The sequence below is a fragment of the Brienomyrus brachyistius genome, unplaced genomic scaffold (assembly GCF_023856365.1).
Source record: "Brienomyrus brachyistius isolate T26 unplaced genomic scaffold, BBRACH_0.4 scaffold42, whole genome shotgun sequence".
NCBI classification, from domain to species: domain Eukaryota; kingdom Metazoa; phylum Chordata; class Actinopteri; order Osteoglossiformes; family Mormyridae; genus Brienomyrus; species Brienomyrus brachyistius.
In genome coordinates, this window is record NW_026042317.1 from 1,718,462 (window position 1) to 1,739,342 (window position 20,881).

At 44.6% G+C, this 20,881-nt stretch overlaps 1 protein-coding gene across 1 annotated transcript in view; it reads left to right on the plus strand.

The window, feature by feature from the left end:
• Window positions 1-20,881, plus strand: part of LOC125722766 (tripartite motif-containing protein 29-like) — a 133,290-nt gene that overhangs the window by 86,203 nt on the left and 26,206 nt on the right. The gene's annotated exons all lie outside the window — the stretch shown is intronic.

Genomic DNA, 20,881 nt, shown 5'->3' on the forward strand with positions numbered 1-20,881 from the left:
GGGCGCCTTGGGCTCTGTGGGGCCCGGTGGTGCTGCTGCCTTGGGCCCCGGTCTGGATGGGCCTGGGCCCCCCTCCCTGGATGGATTTCGGGGAACGGGGAGTGCCTATGGGGGTCAGCGGGGGAGCTGGCTCCGGGGGGGAGGTATTTTGCCCCCCCCCCCTTCCTTTCCTCCCCATCCCTAAATGCTTCCCTCCTCCCGCTCCATCACACCACCACACATGTAGGGCTTTGAGGTGTAGGTGCGTTGCTGGGATGCAGGGTAGGTATTCCTCCTCTGTCCCCTCGCGACCACCTGTACCTCATTCATACACTACAACGTAGACACTCTCATTACTTACTCTCTCATGACACATACATTTAGGGCGTTGGGGATGGGCACACAGAATGGCATCCAGAGGGCGGTCTGTTCATTCAGCCTTACCTCTGGTGCCAGGGCCCACATCTCAATTTTAATCACACATAGACATTGAGGGCTCTGGGGAGAGGCCGAGCTAACACCAGCTGTTGGTCGGCAGGGGGTGGTTAGTGCCATGCCCTTCACCTGTTTTAAAAGCACTTTAGAACAACACACACCAACACCACATCTGAGCGGGCGAAGGGGGGCATGGGGTCTTTTCACACCCCCGTTCCCTGTTCGCCATTTGGGGCTGGGGGCTGAGAGGAAGAGCTGGCCGTCTGGTCGGGGTCTGGGCTGGTGGGCTTCTCGGCTACTGCGGGGTCCGGGGTGATCTTCTGGTCTCCTCGCCAGAGGAAAAATAGGGGTCCACATAGAGTATATATGGGGAGTGAGAGTATGTGTACAGCGTTCATTTCTGTGTGTCTAAATGTTGGGTGAATGTGTAAATATTTGTCCTAGACTCCACCTGAAATAACATCTCGGGCACAATAAAGTGGTCCTCCGCAGAGGGGGGGTGGTGGAGGGAAAAAAAAAAAAAAAAGCTTGTGACCCACCGACCGATTTCTTATTTGATTACTGTTGTTCCTTGTCTTGTTTTTGACCCCTCGTGGTCTGCTTTTGTTTTTATTAGTGTCTCTAGTGTTTTTCCCCTTTCCTCCTTTGAATCCCTGAGTGAGTCGTCCACTCTCTGTTTCTGCTTGCTCCATGACACGCTGTCGCTCTCAATCCGCCCTGGACCTGTGACAGTATTTCTGTTTTTGCTTTTGTTTGGACGTACTGAGTTTAGGATACCTAGCTTAGAAGGAATAGTTTAGCCTGTCATGTGTAACGTTGTTAAATGCGCTGATATCAGTGTTATGTCACAGTACCAGAAACTTAAAATGGTACATTTTGTTTTCTTTTTGTTTTCTTGCAATTACTACATACAAATGTTTAATGTTTTGCTGACATCTAATTAGAAAATAAATGCATTTATGCTTTAAATGATCTTTTTGTTGTCTTCAATCATTTCAACAGGTGAAAATGACCTGAAATCAATGAGTTTGAACACTGGACACTACATTCCGTGTTTGTGTATAAAGTCATGTTTAGCGGACATGCGAGTTCATTCGTATCCTTTTCCCCAGAGACAAAAAGTAGGCTAGGCTAATGGGAAAAAAACACACAAATATATAGACCTAATGTCAGTGTATTATTCATGAGGTTTTCTAACATCTGAGACCAAATTAATCTTAATCTGTGTATTTAATGGATTTATGTGCTATTGCTACGGGTTTAATTGGTAAATAGGCCTTTTTCCAAGCAATTGAATATTTAAATGGGAATGTTTTACGTTATTGATTTAGCTTTAATCATGAAGTACCAAGCTTGATATCAATCCATGTCTAATGTGACATTCAGGACATGCAAAGTCTATACACATAGGCACAGACTATGGCTGGGATTCGTGTGGCCTACCCTGGAGATGGGAGGCCAACACTGCATGGTATATATTCTTTAAATTTATTTAATATTAGTTATGTAATTACTCATATAGACCATGTTAATACTTAATAGTGCATATTATATATAGTGAAAATTATACTCTCATTTGACATTAATGTGTGAAGTGCATGTAAGTATGGAATATCCATCCATTGGCTGTAGCACTTATCCTATTCAAGGTCAAAGCCAGAAGCTATGGATGCAAGACTGGGACAACAGGAGCTGACCCTGACAGGAAGCTCATCTCATAATGATATTCCCAGCACCATGCTACTTCTTGCAGAGCTTTGCTGGGGTAGGTGGTGTGGCTATCATACCAGCCGGCGACGCATCCAGTTAGGATGCTCTTGATGACACAGTTATAAAGTGTCCTGAGGATAAGGGGACTTGTGCCACACCTTTTAGCTCGTCGGAGGTAGAAGGGCCGCTGCTATGCATTTAAATTTTTCCCAATATGATAAATGTAGCGTGGAAAAAGTAACCATATCAGTTTACATGGGCTTCTACAGGGGGTTAAGTATCCATCCATCCATTTTCTGAAGCCACTTAATTCCAACTGGGGTTGCCTGGGGACTGGAATCTATCCCAAGAACACTGGGCACAAGTGGGAACCAACCCTGGGGAATCACCAACACACCACAGGGTGCACACACAACTACAGGACCAATTTAGACTCACCATTCAACCCCTCTTGAATGCTTTTGGACCGTGGGAGGAAACTACAGCGCCTGGTGAAAACTCAGACAAACAGAGGGAGAGCGTGCAAACTCCACGCAGAAAGGACTTGGGATTGAACACAGGACCTTCTTGCTGTAAGGCAGCAGGGCAAACCACTGCGCCACCATGCTGCCCCAGTGTTAAGTATGATAAGTAATATGACAAATGTCATAGCTCAACTATAGATATGCATAAAATGTACGGAAAGACGATATAAATATCTTGTTACTGGTTCATAATCATAGTAAGAATATCTTATTGTTATGCAAACGTTAGTGCTTCCTTTGTTTCTGATTTGTGTCTTCAGGATCTCCAGGGCAGCTTGTGGACAAACAGGAGGTGACGCCTATGAAAGGAGACACTGTCAGTATTCAGTGTCACTATACTGACATTTACATTGACATGATGTGGTGTAGGATGGGCAGGGGCTCCTGTGTAGGGAATTCTGGGAGTTTGGATGGGAGGCCTGTGGAGCTCAGTGATGAAAGAGTTAATAAAGTGCTCAGCGTCACAATGAGGCGACTGGAGAGGAAGGACACGGGCTGGTACCTGTGTGTGGCAGGAAACCTGCAGACACTCCTTCCTATTAAAGTCAATGCACAACCACACACAGCACTGAATGTAAGTAATTAATTAAAATATGTGAGTCGTTTATACTCTATTAGAAATAAATAAAGGCTAAATGGATCCCAAATCTTTCCCTCGTGAAGGAAGTTGGCGCATTTTTTTGGGAAGAATCTGTTTGGGGGAGGGGGCGTGCACTGTACTCACTGGGGTATTACCAACAAGCACCAGGGTGAACAAAATACTCAGCTAAAGTCAGAGCAAAGCTAAAAAGAATGAAATTAAGCAGTTTTAGCTGACTTTAGCGGACATTCTTATAATAAACTCATTTCTTACGGGTATTATACTTGATATATGAAGTATGTTAACACCCCTTGGCCTAGATTTGTGATCTTTCATTCCTCTGAATCCTTTGCTCATCCCCATTCAAATTCATCCATTGCCGTTAATTTCCTTATTAGATTTTCTGTCATTCTGAATTTTTCAGAAAACCTACTTTTGTGAACTTGTCCTAGGCAGTTGATCCAATCACCACCAAACTTGGGGTGCATGATCTACAATATAGGGGACCAAAAGGTATTCAAAGAATCATGCTATATGAAATGCTATGGCCACTGTCGTCCAAAGAATTTCATGAAAAAGCCACTAAATAGGATGTGAGGCAATAACTCATTGCAATAACTCAAGCAATGATTTGTTATTGGATTTTAGTGAACATTTTGCAAAGGCTAAAAATTTGGTCCAATCTTCAATTTTTTAATTTGGCACCCTGACAGAGGCCCATCCAAAATACTGGCTCACCAAATGTGGGTTTAATCCATTCATTCCTGTAGCAACACCATCAGGTCAAATTTCAAGATATGTTTCTGCATGTAAATTCTGAATTCTTAAACCTGGGATTATGATCTTTGGTGTGTTTAAAGCCGTGGCTTGTTGTAATTCGGTTGCACTCATTAATTAAGTCTGTCATATTGGGTTTTTCGCCATTTTGAATTTTTCTGAAAAAAAAGTTTTTTTGAAACCTAGTCTGTTGATCAAATCATCATCAAATTTGGGGTGCATCATCTAGAAGGGATTGTGACCAAAAGTTACTAAAAGTCAGATGCTATGGCCACTATCATCCAATGAATTTGATGACAAAGCCACTGAACAGGATGTGTGGCTATATCTCAACAAAACTTTGATTGGATAAAATTGATTTGGTGACTGGACTTGGGGCCCAATTCTGAGGAATAAGAACAAAAATAGTGTCATTCCACCACTAGGTGGTGTTGCAATAAGTAAACATGCCTTGTGGCTAATAACTGTTGAATGGATTGACTTAGGGGGGCGGCATGGTGGTGCAGTGGTTAGTACTGTTGCCTCACACCTCTGGGACCCAGGTTCGAGTCTCCACCTGGGTTACGTGTGTGTGGAGTTTGCATGTTCTCCCCATGTCGTCGTGGGGTTTCCTCCAGGTACTCCAGACCCCCTGCAATCCTGAATAGGACAATGAATGGATTCACTTTTGATACCATCACAATTATGTGAATATGATAACAGGAAACAATAAAATGAATATAATGATGCTACCTAACAATAACAACATTTTCTATGGCGTGTATCCAGTGTTCAGCCTGGTGTCCATTCCTGGAGGCACAGGTACAGTGCTGTGCAAAAGTCTTAGGCAGCCAATGAAAATGTTTACAGCTATTTGTCTGAGTAGAAAGCATGTATTAGCAGTCAAAAAAAGTCAGAACTGAAACAGTAACCCAATAAAAAGCAACTTGAATTTCTCCTGTTTTCCAAAAAGTGACTGATACCTTGTTGGATGGTTATATGAACACGGCTTTGGTTCCCAAACCTCTCCTCAGCTCAGCCATTCCATGTGTTTGTTAGATCTCACAATCAGCTCACTTAACTTAATTGATTAGCTCTGCCCTCAACAAAAGGAACAGCAAGCAGATTATTGCCGAAGCGTACCCCCAATATTTAATTTGGCTACATTCGCCCCTCCTATAAATATGCCTTTGCCTTTATACTATTAAGTTGTGCCCCCCCCCCCCAATATCAAACTCTCTCCTACACGACCATGTGATGATTTTTTTAATACTTACTTAATGCATTAAGTTCATTCATTAAAAAGAAGTGTGACTGAGCTGTCACCTGAAAGCACTGTGCTACAGTGAGTTCTGCTATTACATTAAATGCTGGGCAGCACTACACAAATGCATTAACACCAACAGGCTAAATTTAAAATCAGCAACCCCGTCTGCCTTCTTTAGGAAAGCACTGGCCAGGCCATATCTGTGGTGGAGTTATGCCAATTCCAGGGGACCACGAGCACCATCATGGTGGGACATGCCTCCATCACCAACAAAGTCCAGAAAAGACTTTTCTTCCTACATGAACTCAAGAAGCCGGCAACCTTAGGGGGGAGCAAGTGGCTTCGTGGGCTCAACCTTTCAACCTGTGACCAGAAGGTCACTGGTTCAAGCCTGGGCTCAGTTATGTTTGCAGGTTCTTCAGCAAGGCCATTCACCCCCAGCTCCCTAGGTGCTGCTACAGGTGGCTCACATTCACCCATCCACACACAACACATTCATACTCCGGAGGCAGAGGCTGCCATGCAAGGCGCCAAGCTGCACGCCGGGAGCAATTTGGGGTTCAGTGTCTTGCTCAAGGACACTTTGATGGGTTCAGGAGAAACCAGGCCTTGAACCTGCAACTCTCTGGTTGCTAAATGATAGCACTACCTCCTGCACCATCATCTTCCCCATAAGATGGGGCAAGTTGGGGGAGATGTGAACAGAATTTACTCACAGGGAATAATTATTATAATTATTATTAGCACAGGGGGTGGCATGGTGGTGCAGTGGTAAGCATTGTTACCTCACACCTCTGGGATCTGGGTTCGAGTCTCCACCTGGGTTACATGTGTGTGGAGTTTGCATGTTCTCCCCATGTCGTCGTGGGGTTTCCTCCGGGTACTCCGGTTTCCCCCCACAGTCCAAAAACATGCTGAGGCTAATTGGAGTTGCTAAATTGCCCATAGGTGTGCATGTGTGAGTGAATGATGTGTGAGTGTGCCCTGTGATGGGCTGGCCCCCCATCCTGGGTTGTTCCCTGCCTCGTGCCCATTGTTTCCGGGATAGGCTCTGGACCCCCTGCGACCCTGTAGGATAAATGGTTTGGAAAATGGATGGATGGATAGATGGATTATTAGCACATCATGGAGTAGTTAAAGATGGACAATATACACTAGGGGCCAAAAATGTGGATATTAAGTAGCATTTCTGGCATTGTGTTTTAAAAATTATTACACAAATATTGGCAGTAATGTTTCAAAACAATGAAAGAATGTTACACATATTATACATTAGTCAATTAAATAAATAACTGGTGTAACAGTTCATAAAATCTTTAAAAATTGCAAGTGTTTCCACAATTTTGGTCATCAGTGTATATATCAGTTAACATATCAGTATTGGCTGATCGTCATTACAAATCACGATATCAGCATCGGTCGGGTGTGTCAGTCAGGCTAATATTACCGGCTGATGTTAAAACAAGTTTTAAAGTCCGTCATACATTTTCTGTATTTGCTTGTCCCATTCAGGGCTCTGTTAATTCATCATTTCATCTGGGCTGCAGATTGATGTTACATCTTCCACAGAATAAAAAAATTATGTACAGTGAGGGAAATAATTATTTTACCCCCTGCTGAATTCTTACAGTACGTTGACCCATGAATGAGGAAATGAGAAGTCTGTAATTTCACGGGTAGTTTTTAACAGCAAAAGATAAACAATCAACAAAACAAGCAAGAAGATAATCATCATGTATAAGTTACAAAGCAATTTGTCATTTATCTAGGGAAATAAGTATTTGATCCCTTGTAACACAGGCTTTAGTACTTGGCAGAGTAACTATTGTCGGCAAGCACAGCTGTCAGAGTCTCTTGTAGTTGGTCACCAGGTTTGCACACAGCTCAGCAGGAATTCTCATCCACTGCTCTTTGCAGATCTCTGAAATCTTTAAGGATGTTAGGTTGCCGCTCTCTGGTTTTCTATGGGATTATGGTCCAGAGACTGGCTACTCCGTGACCGTAATGTGCTTCTTCTTGAACCGCTCCTTTGTTATCTTAGCCGTATGTTTAGGGTTATTGTCTTGCTGGAAGACCCTCCTGCATTTTCAAGGCCCTGGCTGAAGGAAGGATGTACTCATCCAAGATTTTATGGTACATGGCCCTGTCCATCTTTCCTTCGATGTGGTACAGCCATCCTGTATCCATGGCAGAAAAACACCCCCAAAGCATAATGCTTCCACCTCCATGTTTGGCAGCAGGGATGCTGCTCCTGGGGTAATAGTCAGCATTATTTTCCCTCCAATCACGGTGAGTAGAGTTAAAGCCAAAAAGCTTGATTTTGGTCTCATTTGACCACATTTTTCTAAGCCTCACTGCAATTATTCCTTTAAATCAGAGCTAGATAAGATTTTAACGACTCTGAGCTATTAGTTTAGTTCTCCCCAAGCGAGCTTGATGGGCCGAATGGCCTCCTCTCGTTTGTATAGTTCTTATGTTCTTATGTTCTTATGTATAATGACAGACAGACAATATGTAAATCAATTTTGAAGTCAGCCTATGGCTGGGCAATATTGTACAATAGTAAAGTTTTTTTCATAGGAAATGATATTGATAATTATCACGATATAATTTTATTCTACATTTTTACTTAAAATTCACATAATTGCGTTTAAAAAGGCAACGTGAAAATTGAGAAACGTGGAAATTGAATTGACTGCAAACTTAAATCTAAATTTAATAAATCATATATATGATATTTGAATGATGTGTGAATGTGCCCTGCGATGGGCTGGCCCCCCATCCTGGGTTGTTCCCTGCCTCGTGCCCATTGCTTCCGGGATAGGCTCCGGACCCCCCGCAACCCAGTAGGATAAGTGATTTGGAAAATGGATGGATGGATGGATGGATATATATGATATTTGATGTATACACAGGCCTATAGAGGACTCAGACGTCAATCCCTCGCACAGGCCTATAGAGGACTCAGATGTCGGTCCCTCACACGGGCCTATAGAGGACTCAGACGTCGGCTCCCCACACAGGCCTATAGAGGACTCAGACTTCAGCCCCTCGCACAGGCCTATAAAGGACTCAGACGTCAGCCCCCCACACAGGCCTATAGAGGACTCAGACGTCGGCCCCTCACACGGGCCTATAGAGGACTCAGACGTCAGCCCCTCACACAGGCCTATAGAGGACTCGGACGTCAGCCCCCCACACAGGCCTATAGAGGACTCAGACGTCGGCCCCTCACACGGGCCTATAGAGGACTCAGACGTCAGCCCCTCACACAGGCCTATAAAGGACTCAGACGTCGGCCCCCCACACAGGCCTATAGAGGACTCAGATGTCGGTCCCTCACACGGGCCTATAGAGGACTCAGACGTCGGCCCCCCACACAGGCCTATAGAGGACTCAGATGTCGGCCCCTCACACAGGCCTATAAAGGACTCAGACGTCAGCCCCCCACACGGGCCTATAGGGGACTCAGACGTCGGTCCCCTCACACAGGCCTATAGAGGACTCAGACTTCAGCCCCTCGCACAGGCCTATAAAGGACTCAGACGTCAGCCCCTCACACAGGCCTATAGAGGACTCAGACGTCGGCCCCTCACATGGGCCTATAGGGGACTCAGACGTCAGCCCCTCACATGGGCCTATAGAGGACTCAGACGTCAGCCCCTCACACAGGCCTATAAATGACTCAGACGTCAGCCCCTCACACAGGCCTATAGAGGACTCAGACGTCAGCCCCTCACACAGGCCTATAGAGGACTCAGACGTCAGCCCCCCACACAGGCCTATAGAGGACTCAGACGTCATTCCGCTGGATGCATTAGAGAACCAGAGCGTACCTCTGGCAGATACGTGGTGGCTGTGTGGTCAGGAGGGAGGATTGAGGCCTCCTCTCCCCAATAATTGTGGAGGCCTCTGCACTAGGGGGATGTTAGCTAGCCAGGTGGATATTTACTCTGACAAACAGCCCTCTAGGTCCCACAGGTTTGTTACGAGCTGCGAAGATGATCCCAGTGTGTAGATAGATGCCATATGCCAGCCGAGGGGCATTCCAGAGAAATATAAGGTGAGAAGTGAGATAGCTGCAGGGTTTGAATCAATATTAATTTGGCCTACTGTTAACAAAAATGTGGAATGGAAAAATTATTTGTACTATAATCAGCAGAGGTTTATCAACTATACTCAGGAGTCACTCGCATCTCTGGGGGAGCAGCTTCAGGCCACCAGTCTGATGGCATGACAGAACAGGATGGCCCTGGATTGGCTCCTGGCAGAAAAAGGGGGAGTGTGTGTGCTGTTCGGGGATCAGTGCTGTACATTTATTCCCAATAATACAGCCCTGGATGTTTCATTTACTGAGGGTATGAGAAAGTTGCAGGGGTTACAGGATGAGATGGCGAGAAATTCGGGACAACATGACGGGTTGTTTGACTGGTGCTATAATATGTGGGGTAGTTGGCAGTAAGCCCTTATGAAAGCACTCTGTGTGCGTGCTGTGTTCATTCTTGCTTTGCTACTAATCTTTTGTTGTGTACTTCCTCTTGTTCGCTCCCTAGTGGGAAGAGCGCTGTCTCAGCAGGCGACTATAGCTGCAATGTTTAGAGTGGTGGGAGGACCGTTTGGAGCGGCAACCTCCTGGACCAACACGGAAACGGATGGCGACATAGACACCTTGGATACGCTCCTGCCCATAGCTGAAGTTCGGCCGTACCGCCTGTGAATACTCCATGTTGGAAACGCTGCAGCCTGCCTGCCGCCCACGACACCTGGGACTTTCCTGCTCATGACAGAGTGCCTGTTATAGTAATCTACAGTGTTATCAGTTAACCTTTCAGCTATCTTTGCATTAGCCGTATATGTTTATGTAATGAGCTTGTGGTAGGTGATGTACTCCTGGTAGATTATGTATTCCTGATAATATATGCAATGTATCCTGGGGAGTTCATTGCTGTTGGTTGATTCTGAGTGTTGATAGTTTGTGAGCCATGTCAGCCATGGACCCCGAAGGGGGGCCGCGCCTGTGGCGGGCTGGGAGTGGAATTTCCCTAGATCTTAGGGTTTTAGCCCTCCCTCCTAGGCTGGATGGACAGAATTGTGTGTGGGACTCTTTAGAATCCCAAAGGGGGGAAATATATGGGATATTATTTAGCACTATACAATGTAGAATATAATCATTACGGTATTATTAAAAAGCATGCCAAATACCCGTGATGTAATCATTACAATGTAATCATTATAATGTAATCAACACAATGTAATCAATTGAGTATGTATTTGCACCTTGTATTAGCCTCAAACTTTCTGTTAGCTACTTTATGTTAGCCCTGAATGCATGAATATCCACCTTTATTAGTGTTATGCCTTATCATTATGTTGAATGACAAATATATTATCAACCCTCTAATTAGACAATGTGCAACAGGTTGAAGCTGCCAAGGTTTGCTACTGAAGGAAGGTATTCGCCCGAGTTCCCCAAAAGTTCACGACTGAGCATTTTTAAAAAACCAAGTGGAGATGGTCGCACCACCATTACGTTCGGCTAAGGGACCAAACAGTAAAAGAATTGATGGACAAACTTATCACCTAGGGGTGTGGATTGATGTAAAAAACAATGATTGTGAATGGTTGAAGGAATGATGATGCTTAAGTGACGAGATATTGTTAAATGATAAGAACTTGTATAAAAATAGGTATAAAACAGTACTGGACACACTTTAAGTGTCCGGCCTTGGTTGTAACTTGTTTGCAATAAAGACTGAATTTGGATCTACACCAGCGGCTTCTGACTTCTGATTTAGCAGGGAATGAAAAACCACAAAACTAACATTTTGCCTTTTTCCCCATCTGTAACTGTTATTATGTTATTATCATTTAGAACTGAATATCCATACTCCCTTTTAATCTCATGCATCTTTTTTATCATTCCCCAGACTTTACTAATGTCAGTTTCCCGTCCTACTGAATTACAGAAGGACCTCCAAAACTCCCTCTTTGCTCATTTAACTACCCTCCTTACGTTAGCCTGCAACTTTTTGTACTCAATCAAATTCTGAAAGTTGTGAGTACTATTTAACATTGTGTAACCCTTATTTCTTGACACTGGGTAGCGTGTGCCAGTCTCTTCTGTGGGCTGTGGGTAATGAGCGGGCTACAGTTCCTGATTTAATTCTCTTTAATAAGCACCACTCGGCAATACAGTACTGACAACCTTCCAGCCGCGCTCCACTCTCCACTCTCCACTCTGCGCTACACTCTAAACTGTCCCCCGTGTACCAGGGCAAGTAGGAACTAATATTACAATTAACTAAGGGAACATACTGAACGATAATGTAATACATGAAATAATACAGTACTGTAACTGAGAATAAATAAGATAATAATTAAATCTAATCATTCAACACAACATTGTAAATAAATATTAACATTAAATAAAATTACTGTAAAGCATAATAATCATATATAACATAAATCAGTGACACACTTAATTGAAATAATCCAAAATATCATGTGCACAATAACTACGATTACAGTATTTCCCTGCTGGGGTAGAAATGTCCTCATTTCAACACAACACGTACAAACAGAACAATGAAAGATAAACCCTATATACAGCCATCAACGACTAACTATCCCGTACCTAACAACTCAACATACATACATTCCGTGGACTTCATTAAAGTAGGTCTTGGTTGTCTAACACAACACTACAGAAAACATTGATAACGAAAACAGAGCATCTGCGCTGGAGGAAAAAAAATAAATAAAAATAATCCACGGCCTGAAACACACGCAAATATTTCCGGCATGTGCAGATGGTACAATATGTAACCACAACACAAAAAAAACATGTAGGGACCATACGTGTCCCACCAAAACCTTCTAAGTAACAAAGGCCTTGTATTTAGCTGGTCGTCGAATCCAGCGTCCACAGCGGGACGTGACGCGCAGGGGCACCCGAGGTGATGAACTGGGCGTACTACCATCCATTGGGGCAACCGATGATGCCGGGACAGAGGGGCAAGGACTGGGGGGTTGCGAACAGGAGGGGACATGGTTCAGAGGAGCAGCCCTGGGCAGATTGGACACTGGCTGCCTTCTGGCCGAAGCAGAAACCTGTGGGGAAACAGGGGGGCAAAAAGGCAGGGCACCTGACAAAGCAGTAAGAGGAGGAGCTGAGATCACTGCCCCATCCCCATCAGTTGGCACAGAGGGTGCCAGAGTACCGGTAGGAGGGGTTGGCAAAGTCCCTTTGTAGGCTTTTAGCCGATTATGATGAACAATCCATGTCCGGGAGCAAGCGTTCCCCGGGTTGGTGATCTCATAGGTGACACCGGGGTGTCTGTTTCTGCTCAACCGACGCTGGACCACAAATGGCCCCTTCCACCTGGGAGCAAGCTTGTTCATCTTCTGCGCTGGGTCATCCAAGAGAACCAGGTCACCCGGCTGATGAGGATGAAACACCACTTTCCTGTCATACTGAGTCTTTTGGTGCTGTTTGTTCGCATCACTGTTCAGGGCTGCCTCCTTGAAAGCACATGACAACCGCACAGCAATCAGCTTGGCATATTCTGCTGGTGAACCAGGTGTGGGGGAAGTCACAGCTGGACTACAGTTCAACACAATATCGAGAGGCAAATTTGGTTCTCTGCCATGAACTAGGAAGAAGGGGGAAAATCCGGTGCTTGTATGAACACTTGAGTTGTAAGCGAGTTCAGCTTGTGGCAAATACTGATCCCATTCACCACCAGAATGCGATATATACTTTGCAAGCTGATCTTTCAGTGTCCGGTTCAGTCTCTCTACCATACCATCGGACTGCGCATGATATGGAGATGTGCGTGTTTTGGTAATACCCAGTAAGGAACAGAGATGCTTAATGAGGTCTGATTCAAACTGCCGTCCTTGGTCTGTGTGGATAGACTGCGGCAAGCCATGTTGTCTTATGTAGTCCTCAAAAATGCACTTTGCCACGGTAGTTGCACGCTGATCCTTTAATGGAAAGAGGTTAACATATCGTGTGAAATAGTCCATTACTGCCAGCACATACCTGTTACCTTGTGTGGTGACAGGCAGCTCAGTGATGTCTGCAGCAACCTTCTGGAAGGGTCGCTCCACTTGAATGGGCTGTAGTGGGGCTCTTTCACGTGGAACAGGAGATCCTCGTTTTTGGCATGGCAAGCATTCTGTGCAAAACTTTTGGATGTCACGGGACATATATGGCCAGTAGCAGAGGCGTCTGGCCCTCAACAGTGTACGCTCTGCACCCTGATGACCACTAAATGGGTTACCATGCAACGTTGCGAGAGCTGTGGGGATGAGAGTAGCAGGCAGAACAACTTGGAAAGAAGCAGGTGCGTATGGGCCTGTTTTAAACTTCCTGCACAGGATCCCATGCTGAAGTACCAATCTAGGGAACTCATGCCAAAGTTTCCGCAAGGTGGGAGAGGAGTGTCTCAAATGGCCTATCGGTGGTTTGGACTCACTTCCCTCTAACCATGCAATAACTTCCATGAGACATCTATCCTCCCTTTGCTGGTCCCGCAACTCTGCGAAGTCCACTGAAAAGGTGTGACGCACTTCAGAGAAAACTGAGGCAGTGTTGTCATTCCTGTCACTCTGAACAGGGGGAATAATCCTGTCTGTGGAGGTGATAGTGGAGATGACACACTGAACAGCTTTGCTTTGAGTTTCAGTGTTGGGACGCCGGGACATGGCATCTGCATTGGCGTGTTGTTTACCTTCCCGGTGTACAATGTTGTAGTCATATACGTCCAGCTCGAGTATCCATCGACTGCGTCTGCCAGTCGGATCATTATCCACTGAAGCTTTCTTCAGACTCAGGAGGGGTTTATGATCCGTGACCACTGTGAAAGAGCTACCGGACAAAAAGTGTTTAAAATGCCTCACAGACCAAACAACTGCCCAAAGTTCACGGTCAAAAGTAGACCATCTTCTTTCAGAAGAGCTGAGCGTGTGACTTGCATAGGCTATAACACGTTCCTTATTGTCTTGTCTTTGAGCCAGCACTGAGCCAATATTGTCCTGTGAAGCATCAGTGTACAGCAAGAAGGGCTGAGTGAATATGGGGTGTGCTACAATAGGCGGTTGAGTGAGAGCATGTTTCAGTGACTGAAAAGCATCGTCACATTCGACAGTCCAGTTGAATATTGCCCCTTTTTGGGTGAGAGCATGTAGTGGGGCAGCAATGGAAGAAAAGTTCCTGACAAATCTACGGTAATAGGAACACAATCCAATAAATGCTCTCACCTCTGTAGTTGTTCTGGGTGTAGGCCATCCACAAACCTTTTCAAGGTTCCTTGCATCCGGCTGGAGTCCACAGCTGGAGACCACGTGTCCCAGGAAGGTGACTTGTGATCGTGCTATTTGGCACTTCCTGGCTTTCAACTTGAGACCAGCAGCACGGAACCGGCTGAACACCTCTCCAAGGCTGTGTAGATGGTCCACAAAGGAACGACTGAACACAAGGACATCGTCCAGATAAATTAAACATTCTTTCCAATGCAGACCCTGAAGCACTAACTCCATCAGTCTTTGGAAAGTAGGTGGGGCATTAGTAAGACCCATGGGCATAACTTTAAATTGATATAGGCCACTTCCTGTGTTGAATGCAGTTTTCTCCTTGTCATGTGGATCAAGCTTGACCTGCCAATACCCACTTGATAAGTCCATTGTGCTGAACCAGCATGCGCCGGACAGGCTGTCAAGTGCATCTGCCGGGCGTGGCAGGGGGTATGAATCTTTAATGGTCACTGCATTCAATTTTCTGTAATCAATACAGAATCTGTAGCTGCCATCCTTCTTCCGGACAAGAACAACTGGCGAGGACCAAGGGCTACAACTTTCCTCAATGATGTCCTGTGAAAGGAGCAGCTGCACTTGCCTGTCTATCTCTGTTCTCATGTTTGGAGAGGTTCTGTATGCTCTTTGTTTGATAGGTGGAACCTCCGCGGTTTTGATGCGATGTTGGACTACGTCAGTGCGTCCATAGTCATGATCATCAACACTGAAAATGTCACTGTAAGTCAGCAGTAAAGCGTCAAGCTGTTGTCTCTGCTCAGGAGTAAGTTCTGTCTGATTCAGGTCGACATTTGGCACTGACTGCTGAAGGGAGGGTCCTGTTTTTGAAGTAACTGTGGCTACTTTAGCTTCTACTACACAGTAGTCATGATCACTGTCTGTTCCCAGCGGATGGAAATCTCCTAGCCTAGTTTCACCTGGAATCTGAAGGTCAGTATTAGTTGGATTCATCACTCTGACGTAAATCAGTCCTGCCTGTACAGGAGCAAGCGTACGTGCCACCAACAGACCATGGTAGCCTGGTGGTTCTGGCTCTAGAATACCCGTATAATCGGCTTCAACATCAGGCATGCCAACAGCTGGCCGAACCTTAGCTAGAACGGTCATCTGTGACATGGCGGAAACTAAGACAGGAGCTAGGGTGACAGCACTGCAGCTCAGAAGAGCTGTCTCTGTATCGCACAGGAGGGGGACACTAGTGCGATTCCCTACCTTAAAAACAGCTGTACGCAAGTCAATAACAGCATGGTGCAGGAGTAGGAAGTCCCACCCTAAGATTACCGGCTGTGTAATGTTTCTGATTACTTGGACTGAGTGGGTGAAAACCTCATTACAGAGTCTGATCGTGATGGAAAGCGTGCCAAGGTTGTCTAAATAGTCACCAGTCACCGACCGGGGAAAGAGTTGAGAGCGCTGCATGGGCTTTGTTCGGAGAGATGGAATAGACATTCTAAAGGCCTCACTAATCAGTGATATGTCTGAACCTGTGTCCAGGTATACTCTAGTGGCAACGTTCTCAATAACCGTCATCACATAACGTGTTGGAGTCCTGCATTCGGAAGGCAACACCTGATGTTGGGCCTTAACACCCGTAGTAGCAGCCACTTGGCCCTCAGTACCTGCTACCAGTCTTTTCCCGACTCAGAGGGATCTTCCGTGAAACTCACACGACGGCTCCTTTCCCCATTCACAAGGTATCGTTCTCTAGATGAGCGTGCCTGGGGTGAGTCATATCTGGGTTTCCTAGCGTAACGTGGAGGAGAATAAGAGGCATATCTAGAGGAATCGCCTCGGGGTGCTTCCCTTTCCCTGTAGGGGTCAGGAGAGCGATGCCTATCTGTGCTGTAGTTTCTGTAATAACTATGGCTGTTGGTAGAGCGATCGTCATATTGATGATATGGGGAAGGTGGGGGTGTAGGAGAGCGATGTCCATCACGGCGCGAGTACCTGGGGTTGCGATGTTCGCCGTATGATCCACTGGATCTATGGTAGTTAGATGCAGAGGAGTAGATACCCCGTTCAGGAGACACAGATGGGGAGCGTCGAGAACGTTCTCTTCCACGCTCATGCCTCAGTTCAGATGCCAGATCGTACTTGTGTCTGGGAAAATCAGCATGGGGACCACAAGGACTGGCCGAGAAGGGACGATATCTCCCAAGCTGAGTGACTTCCAATTTAAGTGCACGGACATCATCCGAAAGTTGTTTAACAACATTAAAAAGGTCTGCAGATTGGTCTGACTGACGATGGTCATGTTTGGTATGTACCATAGCTGAGAGTGGTTCCCCTTGAGATGCAAGGGAGGTGGTAGGAGATGAAGGCGTTTGTGAAACCATTGGTGGAGGAAGGAGTTTTAAAGCTTCCTGCGCACGTTCCCACTTACATGCCACAGCTAACGCCTCTTCCAGAGTAGCAGCACCATGTTCATGGCATTTAGCTTGAAGGACCGGATCCAGACCAGCGACAAATCTTCTAAAACGTTCCATAGTAACAGCTGGCTTACCGTAATTAGGAAATGCTTCCAACACCAGCCTTGTGATTTCTGCAGCGTAGACCTCTAAAGGCTCCTTAGGCGCACGCTGTCGGGCATTCACAAAGGTCTGGAAGTGAAGCAAAAATTCCTTCCGGCCAAAAACGTCATTCAGCTTAGCTGCACACTCCTCATAGTCCTGCTGTACGTGTGGTGGCAAAGATAGCCAGTAGGCTAATGCGTCCCCACTAAGACGAGTGGGAAGAATAGTGGCAATATCTAGGGGTTGTCCGTCTGCGAAAGCTTTAACGGCTAGCTCCAGCCTAGTCTTCCACAGAGAAAAACTGTCCTTGTCCTTACCGTCTCCATGAAAACATGGCGGCAGCTCCACCCTGTAATGTATAGCAGCCTTCGGTGTCGCGCCTCGCTGGGCCGCTCTGTGCGCGCCGTCGGTTTGAAGCATATCGTCGTCCTCGAGATCATTAACCAACGACTGCAGCGACATAGTTCAGTACTACGCAACTCAAGATTAACGGGAAAAAGAATACGTTCCACTTTTTGTACTACAGGCAGTGCCCGATTAACTGCGCAAGAGTCCGAGTCACTACACAAACGACTCACAAAATACGCGCGTACACCGCGGCCATTTTCCGCGCCAAAAAAAAAAAAGAGTTGAATGCCTTGGCGAATTATTCTGAATTACAGAAACACCGCTGCCACCAGCCTGTAACCCTTATTTCTTGACACTGGGTAGCGTGTGCCAGTCTCTTCTGTGGGCTGTGGGTAATGAGCGGGCTACAGTTCCTGATTCAATTCTCTTTAATAAGCACCACTCGGCAATACAGTACTGACAACCTTCCAGCCGCGCTCCACTCTCCACTCTCCACTCTGCGCTACACTCTAAACTGTCCCCCGTGTACCAGGGCAAGTAGGAACTAATATTACAATTAACTAAGGGAACATACTGAACGATAATGTAATACATGAAATAATACAGTACTGTAACTGAGAATAAATAAGATAATAATTAAATCTAATCATTCAACACAACATTGTAAATAAATATTAACATTAAATAAAATTACTGTAAAGCATAATAATCATATATAACATAAATCAGTGACACACTTAATTGAAATAATCCAAAATATCATGTGCACAATAACTACGATTACAATTGTAAAAGCTTTGTTTTGAGACTTAACTGCAGTATCACATTCCTTTGTTTACTATGAGATCTTTGGTTAGTCTGCTTTGCTGCCTCTAGAATTACTGCATCATGGTTAGATTTCTTTTGTCCGACATAAAGCCGGCCCTGCAAAACGTCACCTAACGTCACCAAGTCACATGGTACAAAAACCTACAAGACGATCGTGACAGATCGTGCAGCACGTGCAGAGAGCAAGTAAGATCGTGCAGCACCTTTCAGCCGGCATAACTGTAAATGTCGCTACTATGTGCCCCTGGCTTATTTTGTAAATGTCTCGTAAATGTTCTTGTTTGTTTTGTTAATCTTAATGGTCACTGGTCAGCTATTACTTCTGTTGTAATTTAAAGCTTCAATAACAAAAATAATAAAAAAAACCTCTCAGCCGGCTGCACAAACTGGAACTGCCTCCGTGACACAACTTTGCCCTTATTGGCTGAACAATTTTAGCATGACGTTTGTATCTCTGGAAGTTCCGATGCGTTATCTGCTATTTCTCCCGAAAAGCCTGTAAAGAAGTAAAGTTTCAATAAATGCTCTAATAGTACACATAAGTTAATCGTTTATTTATTGTTAGTTACTGTAATCTTGCGCTGCTTTATGTGTTTAATCGACTAGTCTGTGAAGAAGGCATTCAAGTAAGAATTGCATTGTATTCTGTGCATGACAATAAAAACTTTGAATCCTTGAAATAAATGTATTTCATCTTTTTCCTGGCAGCTATCTTTTCACTGCTAGCAGTTTGGATCAGGAGTTGGTTATTGTAGAAGAAGTAATGTGCATGCAGGTGATATTTGTATAGATGTATCTACACCCTTCTGGCAGTGCGGCCATCTCAGTCAGGTCTCGCACTACGAGGAGTAGAAGTTGTCTAGTTTGGCTGCTGTCAGTTTATATTACAAGTTTATATTACAGTTTATATTACAGTTTATATTATTATATTACACTCCTGCAGCCGCCGGCAGATGGCGCTCCCCCTCACGTCAGCTGGAGTCAGACCGAAGTGAAGTCGAACGCACCCAATGGCTCCTCCCCATTCCCAATTATCAAAAAACCCACTAATTGAATGGGTCGCGTAATTATCGCTATGAATTCTGGGAGTCTGTGCAACTTCAAGACCGCAGCTCTCGTGTTACTTATAACAAGGAAGGAATATTATTCTATATTTTTAATGGCGACCGAATGATTGATTGATATAATGTAGTGTTTCATTCTATATCCTGTTTTGATAAGATATCGACATTTCGTAAACATTCGATATACAGTTAAACCATAAAGTAATTGGTCCGTCTTGTTTCTTTGTCACCCAGAAACTTCACAACTGTGTTGTGAGCGGATTTTCAGCGCTTATATGTTTTTAAACTTGTCTTAAAAATTTGTGGTACTTCTACGTTTCTGCGCTTTTGTAAATGTAGATCGTATGTTTCGTCATTTGATTAAAGCGTTTGAAGACTTTGCAGCGCTCTGACACCAATCGGCCACCGTAGCTTAGCAACCGAATCATAACAATTCTTTTCCGTTTAGAGTTTTCATTTGAACATTTAAAGCAGCTCAGACTTGCAGTTTATCAGCAAGAGAGAAGACGCGAAAGATGTCCATCGTGAAAACCACCGTGAATCTCCAGAGGATTGACTGGCTGCTGCCGAAAGGTGCAGTCAGTGTGCGGATCGCCCCGGAATACATCCCCGGTCCAGTTGGCCGAGGTAAGGATGGCAAAATGATGCCCAGACTAACTCAGCACTTAAAGAGTTAAAGTCAGAATATGCTTGACTAGTCTTCTTGAATCTTCTGTTCTATTATCTTGTTTTAGAAGTACATGTCTAAATAATAAAGTAGTTCACCTTTAGCTTTAATATACGGGAGTCTTTTTACATGTCTACTGCATTATATTATATTTAAACATCAGAGAAAATCATCATGAAGTGGTAAAGTAACAGCTGAATATGTCCTAATATACGGTGTTTCCCCGAAAATAAGACAGGGTCTTATATTAATTTTTGCTCCAAATGACGCGTTACGGCTTATATTAAGGTAGTATTTTCCCAAGTATAACATGCTACAGTATATTTACCGGTATTCATGAAAAAAATCCACATTTATTCAAACACAGACATCATGTCATCTTCTAACAGTATCTTTCCATGTAAACAATTTGACGGTGAATTTATTCATGAACAAAATTCTGCTGTATACTGCATATGTTTATTCAAATATAGTCGTCATGTCATGTTCTTCTGGAACATCATCGTAAATCTCCAAGTTCCAAATTCCGTCCTGAATATCTCGCAACTCAATTTCCTGTAGAACCAGTGTCCCCAATCTCTCATGTTTAGCAATAACTCTGTCCTTAAATGAGCGCCTCTTGTCCATGTAGCCTTCTCGTAGTACAACCGCATCTCATTCTAGTTACCGTACAATCCATGGGACAATAACTAGGGCTTATATTACGAGCTTCTTGAAAAATCATGTTAGGGCTTATTTGCGGGGAAACGCGGTAGTAATCAGAAAAAGCATAAATCTTAGTTTGGTACCTTGAGAGTGAATAAATAATGCAACTTATGGAAAGTGTAAGATAAGTAAAGGATTTGACTTAATAGTCAGTTGTTGATGCCAGCATTTGGATTGAGTGGGCTGCTAT